General features: G+C 44.6%; 1 protein-coding gene and 2 non-coding genes across 3 annotated transcripts in view; 1 reads left to right on the top strand and 2 right to left on the bottom strand.

Annotated features, from left to right (window-relative positions):
- Pik3c2b (phosphatidylinositol-4-phosphate 3-kinase catalytic subunit type 2 beta) overlaps positions 1-6,194 on the bottom strand; it is a 64,788-nt gene extending 58,594 nt beyond the window's left edge. Inside the window, exon 1 of the mRNA XM_047521115.1 lies at positions 5,802-6,194. The gene's annotated coding sequence lies outside the window, so the exon portion shown is untranslated. The remainder of the gene's footprint in view (positions 1-5,801) is intronic.
- Positions 6,195-15,828: 9,634 nt separating this feature from the next.
- Trnak-uuu (transfer RNA lysine (anticodon UUU)) lies at positions 15,829-15,901 on the top strand. Its single transcript has one exon. It is a non-coding gene; the product is annotated as a tRNA-Lys (tRNA).
- A 337-nt stretch (positions 15,902-16,238) lies between these two features.
- Positions 16,239-16,311, bottom strand: Trnak-uuu (transfer RNA lysine (anticodon UUU)). The gene has a single exon. It is a non-coding gene; the product is annotated as a tRNA-Lys (tRNA).

The raw sequence follows: 16,311 nt of genomic DNA, 5'->3' as shown, positions 1-16,311 counted from the left end.
CATCCTCTTACTCTTAGGGAAATTACACTGTCACACATTTGATGAATGGATGAATGTAAGAATGAATGGACACACGCACTGAAGATGTTTTTGTTCAATGAAAACCACTGGAAACAGTGATGCCCGCCTATAATCCCAGTAACTTGGGAGGCTGAGGCAATAGGACCACTAGTTCAAGGCCAGCCTCAGTCAAAACCTGTCTTAAAATAACAAAGGCTAGTGGTGTAGCTAACCAATGGTTCAACCCCTAGTACTCTTTAAATATAATAATAATAATAACAACAACAAAAACCCCCACCAGCCATAATTAATTTTTGTCTCCATCCTATATTATCTATGGGTATACAGCAAGTATCCTTCTCAAACCTTCCTTGAGTTCAGTCAAAGTTTATCTCTAAGTAATTCCCTAAGTAATTCTACCAGGGTAGAATTCCTGTAAGTAAATAAGGAAAATTGGTTTAAGTCATTCTTAGTGGACTAAATTTTCTCAGAACGTAAACTCCAGGAAGACAGGGATTTTATCTAACTCCTTCGCTGCTGTGTACTTAGAAGAATGTCAGTGTGCATTCACATCCAAATTGCTAATGGTTGAGTGAATGAATACAAATAAATTGCAAACTCCTTCAGTGGCTCTGGCCAGATTCAACTACTCAAGGCTCACCTCTTTCACCACATACTTCATTCATTCCCCATCTTGCCCCAGTTCCCACTTATTGTTCAGATCTCAGTTAACATTTAATTTCCTCCCCAAAATCTGACCACCCCAGATACCCTACTCATGAGTTCACAGGCATCCCACATCTTCCCCAGAACAGCCTATTTACTTGTCTGTACTCTACACTCAAAGGTAAGTTCTGGGTTGTCTGCTATGGTCACTGGAATATCAAGTCAGGAGCTTGGATGTAGCTCTGTGCTAGAGCACTTGCCTACCAAGCATGAGGCCCTGGATTCGATTTCTAGCACAGCAAACACAAAAAACAAAAACGAAAAACAACCAGTTGGGCATGGTGGCACATGCCTGTAATCCCAGTGGCTAGGGAGGCTTAGGCAGGAGGATCACAAGTTCAAAGCCAGTCTCAGCAATTGAGCAAGACCCTTTCTCAAAAAAAAAAATAAATAAAAGAACTGGGGATGTAGTTCAGTGGTTAAACACCCCAGGCCAATCCCCAGTACATATATATATGTAATTTGTAATTGATAAATCATAATCATGTACATTTGTGGGGCATCTATTATTGTCTCTTAATTTAAAGTCTGCCTTCTTAAGGTCTAGAGTGGAAATCTCACATCCCTGGCTTCAATGTTCTTGGGAACATATTGTCTTCTTCCAAGTTCCCACTGCATCCAATTTGCAGGCAATCTCTCCTTTCTTGGTCAGGATTAAATCTACGCTCTTGGCACTCCAACTCACTTTGACTTCCTTTCCACTCTGGAAGACATACAGCACAGCAAGTCAAGAATGTGACAGATGCTCTGCCTTCAGAAAGTCGGGCTCTTGGGAGATGTCAAAAGTTGAGGGCTCCCTGGACTCTAAGAGGAGTTTGTGAATAGTGGCAAGGAGAACTCCCACCTTCCACCTGGCAAGGCAAATCAGTGTTTCAGAATGGTACTTCACCCTCTTTTCCTTCACCCTCATGTCTTTTGGAGCGTTGCAAAGGATACCATGCAATCAGAGAGAGAGAGAGACAGACAGATAGACAGACAGACTTGGCTGGAGAGAAGGCTTCCACTCGCACTTGTTCCTGGTGGGCCTGGCTTAGCAGGGCATGGGGTGTGGGGAAGAACCGCACATGTGCAGCAGCTTTCATTTCTGACACCCACGCCCACAGTGGGCAGGTTACAGGGAGAGGAGGAGATGAAACAGTCTAGCCTCCAGGACAGACTCTCTCCCCTTCCCCCAGCACAGAGACCACAGACAAAGGTGCAAAGCATAGCAAGAATTGACAAAAAGAAAAGAAGGCAATGCCCCGGGGAAATCTGTAGGGACACAATACTTAGTCTTACAGACTGTTAACACTAGCTTAGGGTTGGCTAGTGGTAACAGAGAAAGGCCTGGGGCTGGGGTGGAGGCCCTGGGTTCAATCCCCAGCCCTGAGGGTGGAAAAGGAAAGGAAGGCCCAGGAAGAAAGGAGGTAAAGCAAGGTTTTGAGGAAGGTATGGGGGCAGGAGTGACAGAATTAAGGTGGAAGGATGGCTTCCAAACAGGTAAAAGATCTTTGACTTCTTTGAAATATGATGCCTAGGTGAGGCCCCAAAAAGGGAGTTCTCAGGAGGAGGAAGAAGGAATTGCCAGAGATGCCTCAATCTCCCCTACGGTGAACTGAGGAGCAAGCTCAAGGTCCAGCAGAGCTGGAATGGTATCCCTGGGAATGTGGAGAGCCACTTCTCAAGGAGGTCATCTCCAAGGTCTTTTCCAATTCTAATGCTTTATGTAGTCGTAGGAACTGCAAGAATCATCCCTGAGGCTCCACGGTATAGGACAGAGGCAAAATAAAGCAGATATGAAAATACTGAAATAAGAAACCTACCTAGGGGCTGGGGAGATAGCTCAGTCGGTAGAGTGCTTGCCTTGCAAGCACAAAGCCCTGGGTTCAATCCCCAGCACCGCAAGAAAGAAAAAAAAAAAAAAGAAACCTACCTTAATTTTCCCAGGGCCAAGTCCCAAACCTTCTACCAGAGTTGCCCAGCAGATAGCAAAATTATTTGATCTGATTATCCCAAGAGGCCTGGGGATATAGCTCAGTTGGTAGAGTGTTTGCCGAGCATGCACAAGGCCCTGGGTTCAACCCCCAGCCTGATTATCCCAAGTCTTCTCCTTCCAGGAACGGTGAGGATGGAAATAATGGGGGGAAAAAAGGGGGAGGGAAAGCAGGTAAGGCAGGAACCCAAAGGAGTCTCATACATGTGCCTCAACCCCAAACAATCAGGAATTGATGAGGTGCTCAGCTGGGCAGGGACTAGGTAGGGAAAAACTCATCCTCCTGAGCCTCTGTCCTGGAGAAGTGTATTATCTAAGGTAGGTCCCAGGCTGGTGACATCTTAGGGACATTCAAGGAGTGCACTACAAAAGAATTCTGCAACTCTACGGCCTCTGTCAATTCTAAGACCCAGTATCTGTGATAGTGGCATTGTGGCTATGAGCACAGTGGTATGCAGTGAGACTGCCTGCTGCAAATCCCACCTCTGTCATTTCCTAGTTGGCTGACATCCGTGTTAGCTGTCATATTATTCGCCAGCTCAGCATTACCCTGTCCATAGGCAGTAGCCATCCTTTGGAAAGTATCTGTCTCTTCCCAGTTCCCTACTAACATTAAGGAACTTTGTTTTCTCTCCCAGTTTCCATCCTACCTCTATTTTAAGAGAAGGAAGGAATAATTACCTTCATATTGTCATATCACTCTTCCCTTAACCAAAAAGGAAAGGCTCTGGAACATTCCCTACTCCATAACCTTCCCATTCCACCCCATCGGCACTCATGATGAATGCTAGACCCAGGATGAGTAACAGATTTATAATACAGGACTCTGCAGTTTTCAGAGAGCTTTTTTTCCCACATTTTTTATTGGTGCATTATAGTCGCATATACTGATGGGTACATAGTCGTACATGCACACAATATACTAAAGTGTTTGCACATACACTTTCATTTGGTTCATGGTAAGCAGTGTATTTTATCCTTAAGCCATAAGAACCCCCCCCACCGATTTTATAAATATTGCAAACTAAATCTAAGGTTTACAGATGGCCTGTGCTCATACAGCTATGAAGTAAGTCACACCAAGACTCAAAACTGAGCTTCCTGACACTGTTTTCTCTACTACTCCAATCCACACTATGATATCCAAATTCACATTCTGGGAACATGAAGAACTCGAAGTTTATGGTCAGCGACAAACCTCCAAAAGGTACACAGACCCTCCCTCAGTTCTCTCCCTGCTGACAAAGACAGGTCTCCAAGGCTAAAAGCCCACAGACAAGAGACATCCATAAACACAGGCCTACGTGGGGTAGAGATACCACAGAGGGGATCAAAGTCTCACAAAGGCGAGCACAACTTAGTCTGGTAGAGCACAGCTAAGTCATGGCAATGACCACAAGCATTTCAGACCACCAGGAAAGCCCAATGGAGCACCCCCAAAATGCTCAGGGCCTTAGATAAACTGACCCCAGCCCAAATCCCTCCTTCACCCATCCTTTCAGGGGAGAGGAAAAAGGACAAGTGGCTTTCCTGCTAGGCCTGACAGTTTGATGGGATTCAGACATACACACCCATGCACACTCAGCAGTAAGCTCAGAGCCATGGAAATCAAACCTTAAGCTCACCCAAAAGCCAAAGGAGAAGCAGCCACAGCCTGGGTCCAGGGCTCCGGCTCAGAGCCACTGTCTCCTCAGGCGCTGGCTGCCAGGAAGAGCTATAAAATGTGCCTCGACTTAATTTTTCCATGGACACAACCCCAGATGGGACTGCCAGGCTCTGGAGTTGCTGAGATTCTAAAGGCTCATCACCCCGGGATCCATAGCTGTAGCTGGGGAGAGGGAGAGTATTTTGGGATCAGGGTTGCCACCCTCCTGGGTCATTTTTCTTTCTAATATCTTTCTAAGGCCTAGTGCAGCAATAAAGTAAGTTTTCATTCAAGCCTGATTCAGGGTTGGAATTCAGTGCAAATTGCTTACATCTGCTTGGCCATGTCCCAGACAGCCAGGTAGTTTTGAGAAAGGAGGGGCAGTGGGGGCCCACTTCTGGGAGCAGAAATAAATGTGTGCCAAAGAATCTCGGGTGTTGTGCTAGGACCAGCCAGCCCAGGGTACACAACTCCCCAACCCGGTTGACAAAAAAAAAAAAAAAAAAAAAAAAAAAAAAAATCATCAAGACAATGGAGATTTCATCCCAAGCGTGCCTGATGGGACTGGGGCAGGGAAGCCACAAAGACCTCAAAAGATGGTGTTGGAGGTAGAGGTTGGCTTGAAGAAGCAAGTGCCATGGCTGATTCCTCCCATGTACACACATACACACACAAACCCAGCAACCTCGGCCAGCTAGGGTGTGTGCACTAACCTCACACATTTGGTAACCTCTTTCCACAACCCAGGAGTCTGCCAAGCCCCTAGGCACCCCACCCCACCCCACCCCACCCCAGCTTGGCAGCCTTGCCTGGGCTTCCTGCTACGATTGCGCCCCAACATCAAAGCCACCTCTGTCGGAAGCTGAGGAACGAGAAACAAGAACAGGCCAGGAGAGCAGTGCCTTTCCCGAGGGCCAGGAACTCAGGCCTGAGGGTCCCTTTCCCTTTTCCAAGCTTTCGGTCTCCTTTTGCTGCAGTATCCTTATAAGGGAGAAGGCAATTCTTCCCTTCGCCTGGTTAAAAAATGTATATACTGCCCAGGCTAGACTCTGACTTTTCACCCACTGCACGGGAAGGCACAACCTGCATCGCCCCCACTCCGGGACAGGTTTTTCTTTCCCCATCTTAAACAAACAAACAAACAAACCCCCAAACCATTGGCTGGTTCGGATCGCCCTGCAGTCCGGAGCTAGGAAGTGTGTTCAGAGAGCAGGGATGGGCCGGGGACCTGGGCCGCGAGGTCGCGAAGCTGCAGGCGCGCGGTGGGGTTGGGGTAGCAACCTGCGGGGCGCCGAGGGGGAGCTGGGGCTGCAGGGCGTCCCCGGCGCCGAATCGGCGCTCCCATTGTTGCACCTCGACTGTTGCCATGTTGGAGCGGAGCCCCTTGACCTCAGCTGCCTTGGCTCGGGGGCGCTCTGCAGACCCCGGGGCGCTGCTCCGGATGGGTGCATGTCCTACCTGCTCTCGTTTCGGGCTTTGCTGCAACACCCGACGGGTCCTGGGCTCGGCGATGTGGGCTGCCCGGGTTCGGCGCCTCCCCGGCTGGCTCTGCGGCTCCAGGCGTCCTTTGCACCAGCGCGATGTGGGGTGGCCGGCCGCACGCCGCCTCCTCCCGGTCGGCTCGCCTCTCCCGCCTCGCGCGGGCTCTGGGGTCCCCAGCGCAGGGGACAGGCAGCGAAGGGTGCAAGCACCAGCCTGGAGTGGGGAGTGCTCTCGGCCGAGAGCGTGCGCGAGCTGGCAGTCAGGCAACCCCGGGTGAGACAAAAGCGGGAGCAGCGGGCGAGAGGGGAGAAGCCATCTCCCGGACAGCCGGCGCACTGCACGGCGACGCGAGGCTCGGCCAGACCCTGCCTGGACAGGCAGCCGGCGGCCGCCCGCTCCAGCCGCAGCGCCGAATCGCCGCGAGCCGGAGGGCGGGGCGCGGCGGGAACCCCGGCCGCCCCCTGTCCCCTCCCTCTCCTTCCGCCCTCCGTGCCAGTGCGTGGGGGAAGAGAAACGCGCTGGCGTCAAGTTGTGCTCTGCAAACCCAAGAGCGCAGATTTCCACTTCTCGCTTGGGTGAGGGTTTTTGCACATGGTCGTTACTTTTCCCTGCTGGAACCAGTTGGCTTTGGGTCAGATGAAAGCAGCCAAATCAATCACCCGGCTGGAATTGACACAGTGTGGAGGTTCAGTTATCTGTTTGAGGAATTTCTCCCATAAATTTGCTAGTGATTCCCAAGAGCACCTTGTGGGTGGAGGTGCAGGTGCGGGGAGCTGTCTCCCCTCTTTACACAGCCTCATTCCTTTTTCCACTCGCCCAAGTGGGTTTTCCAACCTGAGGGCGGAGGGAAGGCAGCGAACCCTCCAACTCAACTAGGTTAGGGGAGAAAATTCCCACTTTAGGGGTCCTAAATTTTGATCCTGGATACCCTTCTTTGAGCACTGGTCTCAAGCATTTTCCTAAAGCCTCCACCCGATAGCAGGTTAGCTCCTCTTGCATTTGGCTTGCATAATAACTGCTCTGTAGTCTTCAAGTGCCTTTTCTTGTTCTCCCCTTCTGCCTTCCTTCCTTTCTTCTTTCTCACACTATGAAGATCAACAGCTGGTTCTCAGCCTCCCTCTTCTGCATCCCATCGGGTGTCCAGGTCTCAAACCACCAGCCTCCTTTAGATACCCAGAGCTCCCCAGCCAAGGCTGCCATGGAAACAGCTGCCAAGCCTCCCCTTGCCTCACCTCAAGGAAATATTTTCAAGATGCTACCATTCCAGTCTGTCTTTGGGCTCACTAGAGTTTAAAAAATTTTTAAAAGATCTTTTTAAAAAGGCATGGAGCATTTAAAAGTTTTCTCATTAATATGAAACTTTGCAGCAAACCCAAACAGGGTTCTCCAGGAGACAATGGAGGTCATCCTAAAATCATAAGAGTTCTAGACTGGGAAGACTGTCTAGATCCCAAAAAGTAGATAACCATCTGAAAGCAAATGAAAGAGAATACAAAAAGAAAAAGAGGGTGGGAGGGCTTAGCGTTAGGGTTAGGGTTAGGTTTAGGGTTAGGGATAAGGAGGGTGGTAAGAATGGAGGAAGGAAGGACTGTATAGAGGGAAAAGAGGGGTGGGAGGGGTGGGGGGGAAGGGAAAAATAACAGAATGAATAAAACAACATTGCTCTATGTAAATTTATGATTACACAAATGGTATGCCTTGACTCCATGTACAAATAGAGAAACAACATGTATCCCATTTGTTTACAATAATAAATAAAAAAAAAAGAAAAGAAAAGAAAAAGAAAGGGAGACAGACCTCAACTGATCAGCGATACTTTTTTAAGCAATGGAGGGACACATTTTCAAGGGGAAAATGGCTACAGGCCACAACAAGGATCTAAATTTTATAGGGTTTAGCAGGACCAGGTCATGGGAGGAGCTGACCAGTTATTTTTGGCAATTTGGACAGGTAAAGGAGAACGCAATAGGTCAGATTCCTGAGCTCCCTTTTTCCCTGAGGATTTTGTAAGTCTCCATTTACTTCACTATCTATAGGGAAGGGACTTTGAATAATTAGAGGAAGTCCTACATAAGGTAGAATAAAGCAGTATAAAAGGTGAGTTTGTGTTTTTGAAGGATTTGGGGGATGTTGCTTTGTTCTCATTAAATCTGGGGAATGAATGCAAAGGACTTAATTGCCGGCAGCATAGGATAAGACAATAGGGAGAGAAACCCCAAAAAGATAGCATTGTGTGTCTCTATCTAAGACTGTGCGACCTTGGGTAGTCCACTTCACCTTCTGAACATCAACAATAACTTCAAGGGTGTGGTGCGAAGCACATGCTTAGCATATGCTTATGCCCTAGGTTCAACTCCCAGCACCAACGAATTAACAACGTTGACTCCACCAACCACTTAGGATTGTGAGCTCAGAGGAGAGAATGCAAGGGAAACTTCTGATAATGGTAGGCACATATGTTTATGATGTTAACAGGGGTTCACTTGATGCTTTTACTACCCTTGTGGCTTTGAAACTTACATTTTTTTTTTCATTTTCCCAAACTTCTTCTCCCTGACCTTCTCTTCTCTGATCTTCTTCTCCCTGATCTCTCCTCCCTAGTCTCATTTTCTCTGAATCACCTCTCTAAAAGCCCTTGGTTCCTGCTGATGGGAGAATCACAGCCTTTGGGACAGGAGTCCCTTGTGTTTCTCCTTTGTTAGCTAAGTAATAAACCTTCTTTTTCCTTTTTCTCAAAACTGCGTCCTCGTTATTGGATTGGCATCAGGGATAGGGACTGAACTTTTGCAACAATGCTATTCCTGATCCTCAAGAGCCACGGAGGATAGACACATCTGTTCATCCACCCACTCACTTATTTGCCACTTGTTCACAACACACAGGTCATTCTGATCAGGTTAAGCTAGCAGCCTGAGAGAAAGTGATGTAGCAGCCGTCAGTGGCTTCATGCCGGAGTGAAAGGTCTAAAATGGAAAACAGGAGCTAGGCCTGAGTAGCTGGGGGGACCAGATCAAAGGCTTTATATATGTATTCTGGAAAAGAGAAAAAGTTGGTATAGAGAAGCTCACGCGTGTCAAAAAGCTGAATGGGTTGATTATTTTGTTTGTTTGTTTTGGTACCAGGGATTGAATCCAGGGGTGCTTAGCCACTGAACCACATCCCAGACCTTTTTTATATTTTATTTAGAGACAGGGTCTTGCTAAATTGCTCAGAACCTCACTAAGTTGCTGAGATTGGCTTTGAACTTGTGATCCTCCTGCCTCGGCCTCCCAAGTCACTGTGGTTTTACAAGTGTGCACCACTGTGCCCAACTAAGGTTTAGATTTTTATAGATGACAGAGAACCTGGGTGTACACAAATGAGGCTGTGGAGTGATGTAACCAGAAAAAAAGACTTCCTGGCATAGCAGAGAGGATTTGGAAGAGGCACTGCTTGCCTTCCCTTTGTCCCTGCAGATCCTCTTTGTCCTCTGACTTCCTGGTAGGGGTTGGCCAATGGGAAGCCCTGCAGGAGATGGGGTGGGGAAAAGTCAGGGAGGTCTGGACATTTATTCTTCGGGATCCTTATCTCTAGGGTCACTGTGGGCTGGCTACTACCCTCAACCAAAGATGATAGCTCCCATCAGATGGTCCTTGCTCCCTCTTTCACTCCCTTCCTTTGACTTTTCAGGATTGGATGTGAAAATGTTGCTTTGCTACTGGCCCAGTGTACTGTGTGGTACTCCCCGGGGCTTCTGTATATTGCCCACATTTTGTAAATTATCCTTCCCTCCCTCCCTCCCTTCCTTCCTTCTTTCTTTCCTGCAATACTGGGGGTGAACCCAAACCTCTCACATGCCAGAGGAGTGCTCTATCACTGAGTTATACCCCCAACCCTCTTTATTTTTCTTTAATTCTCCCCAGATTCCCTCTCAAATTGGAGTGTGCTATTTGCTTCTGACCAGGACCCGATATTGGTCAGGAATACAGACTAGGAGCTCAACAAAGAGACCATGGCTACATTTTGACTTTGAGATCAGTGATTCAGAACCGTGACAGAGAGATGAAAGGGATCAGACAGATAAAAGAGAGAGGATGTCAAATCAATGATATTTAACAATGTATTGAATGTAGGGAATTAGGGAGGGGGAGGAATCTTGAATCACTCCCCTCTGCATGCCTAGGAATTGATGGCTGGAGGTGCCATTCCCTGGGTTAGGGGCTGTTAGGTAGGGCCTACGTGTTGGGGAAGCAATCATGAGTTTAATTTTGAACAGTCTGTGTTTGAAGTGCTTGTGAAATGCCTACTTAGCGATGTCTAGTCGACCAAGGACTTAAGAAAATAAAAATAGAGGTACAGAAAGTGGTATCAATGTTGGACTCCAGGTTACAGGAGGTCAGTGAAATGGCATATACCTATATGGTATATAGGAATTGGCATATGGAAGAAGGGAGAGGCCTATAAAGGAAATCCAAAAGAAACAACTGGAGGGGTAGGAGAAAAACTGGAGACCAGAGTGTCAAAATCTTGGATGGAAAAACTTGTCAGGAGAGAGTGAAAGGATAGCACAGGGCAGAAGGGACATCTAGGGGGACGGGGCTGGAAAACACCCTTAAGAATGGCAAGAAAGTCACTGGTACCCATGGAGTGGGAGTGGTGGGTTAAACCAGGTTCTAGTAGCTTAAAGATTGAGAGAGACACACTCTTTCTACAAGCTTGGCAACAAAAGTGAAGAAATATGAGAGACAGTGGATAGAGGGAAATGCAGGATTAGGGGGAGTTTTTTTTTTTTTTTTTTTTTTTTTTTAAGCAGGGATTGAGCCCAGGGCCACTTAACCACTAAGCCACATGCCCAGCTCTTTTTTTTTTTTAATATTTTATTTAGAGGTCTCTCTAAGTTGCTGAGGCTGACTTTGAACTTGTGATCCTTCTGCCTCAGCCTCCTAAGCTGCTGTTTTTGTTTTTGTTTTTGTTTCTAAGCTAGGAATTAAACATGTTCCGTATGTTGAGAGAGAAGACCAAGGAGAGGGAGAGAGAGAAAGAGAGGCGATGAATGAAAATGTCCCAGAGAGAACAGATGGAAGAGGCCTGGGGTATCTTTGAGAGAAGGGTACAATATAAGCAGTTGCATTTGTAGATTAGTCAACAAAAAACTAGATGTTTAGAACACTGGTTGCTCCCTGATAGTCTGAGCAATCTGCTGAGGACGAGAGGTTCAAGATGGGTTGAGGGCTTAAGAAAAATGGTTAAAGGCTAAAATGGTTACAGAAAGGAATAAGAGGGCAGGGGGTATAGCTTAGTGACACAGCATGAAAGACCCTGGGTTCAGTCCCCAGTGTTCACACGTGTGCACACACAAACACACACGCAAAAGTCACAGAAAGTAACGAGAGCAGTTGCTCCTTAGAATGGGATTGGCAGAGCTGAGGATACAGCCAGCACTGTATATCCTAACGTGACAGTGCTACGATATGAATTTTCCCTCATTTTCTTCTGCAGTGTGTTCTACACCTGGAGCTCTGGTGTAGGATGTCAGGTCAGTGTTAGGGTTTGCAAGATAGCTACAGTGGAAGGATAAAGAAAGAGGGGTGGGGCATGGTGGTGCCTGCAGGCATCCCAGCAACTCTGAGAGGCTTAGGCACGAGGATGGCAAGTTCAAGTCCAGCCTCAGTAATTTAGCGAGACCCTGTCTCAAAATATAAAAAGGCCTGGGAATGTGGCTCAGTGGGTAAGCCAGTGTATTCTGGGTTCAATCCCTGGTACAAAAAAAAAAATCCTGACAAAAGAGGAGATGCCCAAGGAGGAAAATAAGGAACGACTGAATCTTGAAGAAGGAGAAGTAAAGGGAGCTGATGGTAGTCTTATTCCCTCTCCAATATTTTCTCCAGCACAAATATCTGCTTCCCTTGCTTAAAATCAGCTAGGATATAGGCATTGGATTTTTTTACTTTAGTGTTCAATCTTCTGTATTCACTGTGCTCAATAAAATTTTATCAAATGAATAAGTGAATTGCTCCTTATAAAAAAAGTCTTTGAAACCTTTCATAATTGGCCCTTGCTTTTCATTCTAGCTTCAGAGGACAAGGACTTTGTCTTTTTCATCTTTGAGGTCCCAGAACAGGACCAGCCACATAGTATTCAATAGACGTGTGTTGAATGAATAACCTCTCAGTCCAGTACAAACTTATTCTTTGACCTTACCAAACTTGCAGTTCCTAGAATACACAATATTCTCACCTAGGGGCCTTCTACAAGCTTTTCCCCCTGTCTGGAAAGGGTCTTCTATCTGCACTCCCCATCTCTAGACTTTTCTCTTTAGGGGGCTGCCTCTCTACATGGTAGGTGGAATAATGCTCCCCACAAAGGAAGAAATCTCCACTTCCCCCTCCCTGAAACCTGTGAGTGTATTATCTCACAAAGTGAAAAGGATTTTGCAGATGGGTTAAATTAAGGATCCAGAGATCCAAAGATTATCCTGGATTATCAAGGTGAACACAATTTAATTGCTTCAGTCCTTAAAAGTGGAGAATTTCTCCCAGCTGAAGTCAAAGGGAGATGTAATGATGGCAGAATTGCTAGAAAAATGCAATGCACTTAGCTTTTGAGTTGTGGGGTGGCGGTCATGAGCAGATGGATGTGAATAGAGATTGAAAAAGGCAAGGAACAGGAGGAACAAGTTCTCCCCTAGAGTCTACAGAAGCAACACAGCCCTCCTACCTGTCTTTTAACCCAGTGGGATCCATGGGACTTCTGACCTACAGAATGTAAGATAATAAATTTGTGTGTTTTAATCCACTAAATTTGTGGTAATTGTTACAGCAGCAATAACACACTAATACATTCTATAACTGGTTCTTCAGGAAACTTCCCTACAGTGCCTCTGAAGAGTGTCTACATATACCTGAGAGCCGCTTGGATTGTATCACTAATCACAGGGTATTGTAATTGCTTATCTACTTTTTTTTCTCAGTTGGGGAAGGAAAAGAAGAAGAGGACAGCGATACTAGAAGTTCCTTAAGGGCCAGAAAATCTCTACTGTATTTGCCTGGGAATTTCTGGGCCTAATTCATTGCCTGATTCAAAGCTATCTCTGAGTACATATGTGGTATTTGAAGACCTAGATCTATGTCACAGGAAGAAAGACAGCTACTGAGTCAGATGATGCAGAGTTGAAAGTTTAAGATTTCCATGGTGCCAGGCATGCTAACATATGCCTATAATCTCAGCTCCTTGGGAGGCTGAGGCAGGAGGACCACAACTTAAGGGCTAGCCTGGAAAATTTAGCAAGACCCAGTCTCAAAATAAAAAATTAAAAAGGGCTTGGAATGTAGCTCATTGGTAGAGGCCCTCTGGGTTCAATCCCCAGTACCACCAAAACAAAACAATCAAACAAACGAACAAAAACATCCCACAAAACAAAAAAACAAACAAATCCTCTCAAATGTAGAACCTGTGGGTTTAGCCTGCCCTCTAGTGGGGAAAATTAGGACCAACCTTTATGTAAAGTGAGAAGCCTGAAATACAACCGGAAGAGTTGATGCTAAATAGGCTACAAGATGTACTTAGGGTGGCGTTTTTAATACTTCATAGGCGAAGTACATTTCTTTCATGCTACCTTAGGTAGCATGTTAACAAACCAAATGCTCAATAGCTCACCACTACTTAGTTAAAATGATTTTTCATACTCTAATAAAAGCTGGTCAACGGTCTCTAATTTGGCTCTACCTCTCTCTACCTCCCTGCACTCTGGCCAGATTATCATTTGTCATCTCTTACATGGACCTTGCACTCTCCATGTTCCCTTCAGATTTACTGTTTTCCTCCCCACTAAGCCTGGCTCTAACTCTCAGCTACAGAAATAGTAGGTAGCCAATAAGTAACATATTGATTAATCAAGCCCATTTAGTCTATTTAACTTTTTCTTTTTCCTTTTTATTGGTGCATTATAATTATTAGTCTATTTAATTTTTAACAGATGGCTTTATTATCCTAAAGTAAAAAGAATATGATGTAAAAACCTTTGGGTAGGAAAAAAATTTGAAGGCCCCTTTATTTATTCTTGCCCCACTAAGGCAGCCTGGACAGACACCATTTCATTTCCTTGAGAATGTGGAGGTATGACATCCTGGCACATGCCTGTAATCTGAGCTACTGAGGAGACTGAGGCAGGAGGAATCAGCCTGGGTAATTAACAATACTCTGTCTCAAAATTAAAAAAAAAAAAAAAAAAACAACTGGGGATGTAACTCAGGTAGAGTGCTTACCCTGCATCTGTAAGGCCCTGGGTTCATCCTCAGAATTATCCCCACCAAAAAGAAAAAAAAAGAGGAAAAAAAAAAAAAAAAAAAAAAGGAGGTATAATTCATTTCCAGAAATCATTTGAAGAAACAGCCAGAAGATTTCCTTGTCTAACACAGCCGTTGATTGTTTACCTCACTCTAATTTCTTCCACAAGACTCTGACAGCTCAATCATGTGGTTTCCTATTGGAAACTCAAGTCCCTTACGTTTTATAAGCCCTCAACTCTTTCCATTCTCATCTCCTGCCATTTCAAACCTTGAATTTTTTTGCATTTATTACTTTATGTTAAAAATTGTTCACTTCTGTGTCTGCCTTCCTTCCTAGACTGTTAGCAGGGTCCATGACCTATTCATATCCCACTCCAGAGCTAGCACAGGGCTTAAGACATGATAAATGATCAATAAATGTTTCTTGCATTAAATCTCTACTTCTTGGTACCTGAGCTTGCTCTTTGTGATCTTATTCACAGCAGAAAAAATAACAGACTGGTAAAACTTTAGACTTAGAAGGTATCTTAGAGGTAATCTAATCAATTTCCCTCATTTTATACACATGGAAACTTAGGCCTATTCAGAATAACACAATTTGTTGGTCTTTGTTCTAAAAGAACCAGACAATTATAGGAAAGAAAAATTCCTTCCACTGAGGCTGGGCTATTTTGTTGTTCATTGTGTTCAGAAGTCTCAAGTTCCCAGAAGCAAAAATGAATTCCCTTATCAGTCTTTGAAATTCCACAATTCTGTGTTCCACACCCTGTGCGTCAGTACTGATGAACCGATTTTTAGAAAAACTAGGCAGATCTGGAGATTTTTATTCTTAATACTTCACGTTGCTCCCTCTGGTACATACAAATATATACTACTTTGGAAGGATTCATCTTGTAAACCTATCTTAAAAACTGATAGTAGAGTGAAACAGACATTATTACCTCATGTTCATGTATGACTGCATGTCTAATATGACCCTGAAATATGTATAATCAGAAAAATGAGATTATACTCTATTTATGTATGATCTATTAAAATGTATAAGTGTATCCCACTGTTATGTACAACTAATTAGAACAAATAAAATTTAAAAATTAAAAAAAAAATTGAAGTAAATGTAAAAACAACACCAACAAAACCCCCTGCAACTTGCCTGAAAGGGAAGAAAATAAAAACTCAATCAAAATCTACAATAAAATTCTAAACTCCCTTTCCTGCAATCTAAATTCAGACTCATCTTTCTGCAGTCACTTCTATTTTTCTGTGATACTAACTCCTCTGCCTCAAATGTGTTTTTCCTTCTTTTGTACTGAGGAACGCTTATTTAGCAGCTGCATCATGGGGTGAATGGAAGTGTTGTTTGTCATTAATGGGAAAAATGTGGTAACCTGGTTCAATAACTAAAATTATGAGGCTGTAACAGGAGAGTAATAGAAGAGAGGAAAAGTGTAATAAAAACAGGTCGTAATCCTTTCGTGAAGTTTGAATGTTTACCTTATTTCCTGTAATTTGCTATCATTAATTTTATTTTAGAGAGTTCATTATATATTGGCAATTTATCAGACATGAAACAATCTTGAAGAACACATGCCTAAGTAAAAGGGGCAAAAAAAATTTTTTTTTTTTCTTTTTCATTCTACTAAAGAGGAAAAAAAAAAAACAAAAAAACCCAAAAAACCCCCAAAACCCCGTAACTATTATATCAAGTAAACAGAAGAGCAGGCCAACCACAGAGCGCCCGGATAGCTCAGTCGGTAGAGCATCAGACTTTTAATCTGAGGGTCCAGGGTTCAAGTCCCTGTTCGGGCGTTTGTAGCTTTTGTTCCAGATTACCTATTGTGTTAGCATACCATATTGCTATCTTACTTACATTTTTAATTGAATAGACTAGGTAAATGTACTCTTAAGGCGGAAAAAGAAACAGATGACTGGGAAATAATGTCTCATGTTGAGTATCGAAGTTTTATACGCTGATTCCAAGCAAGGAGACTTTTTCCGGATTGCTAGAAAGAGGTAAGAGAAGGGTTAAAACGAAATCCTCCGTATTCTTACAACAAAAGAGTAATATGTATGTGGAATAATGGATACATTAATAAATTTAATTCAAATACGATTTTTATTTGTCAGTATAAGCCAAAAGCCAAAGCGCCCGAACAGGGACTTGAACCCTGGACCCTCAGATTAAAAGTCTGATGCTCTACCGACTGAGCTATCCGGGC

The sequence above is a fragment of the Sciurus carolinensis genome, chromosome 12 (assembly GCF_902686445.1).
Source record: "Sciurus carolinensis chromosome 12, mSciCar1.2, whole genome shotgun sequence".
Classification (NCBI taxonomy): Eukaryota; Metazoa; Chordata; class Mammalia; order Rodentia; family Sciuridae; genus Sciurus; species Sciurus carolinensis.
The sequence above is the reverse complement of the archived record's forward strand: the minus strand, read 5'-3'. Positions and strand labels throughout refer to the sequence as shown.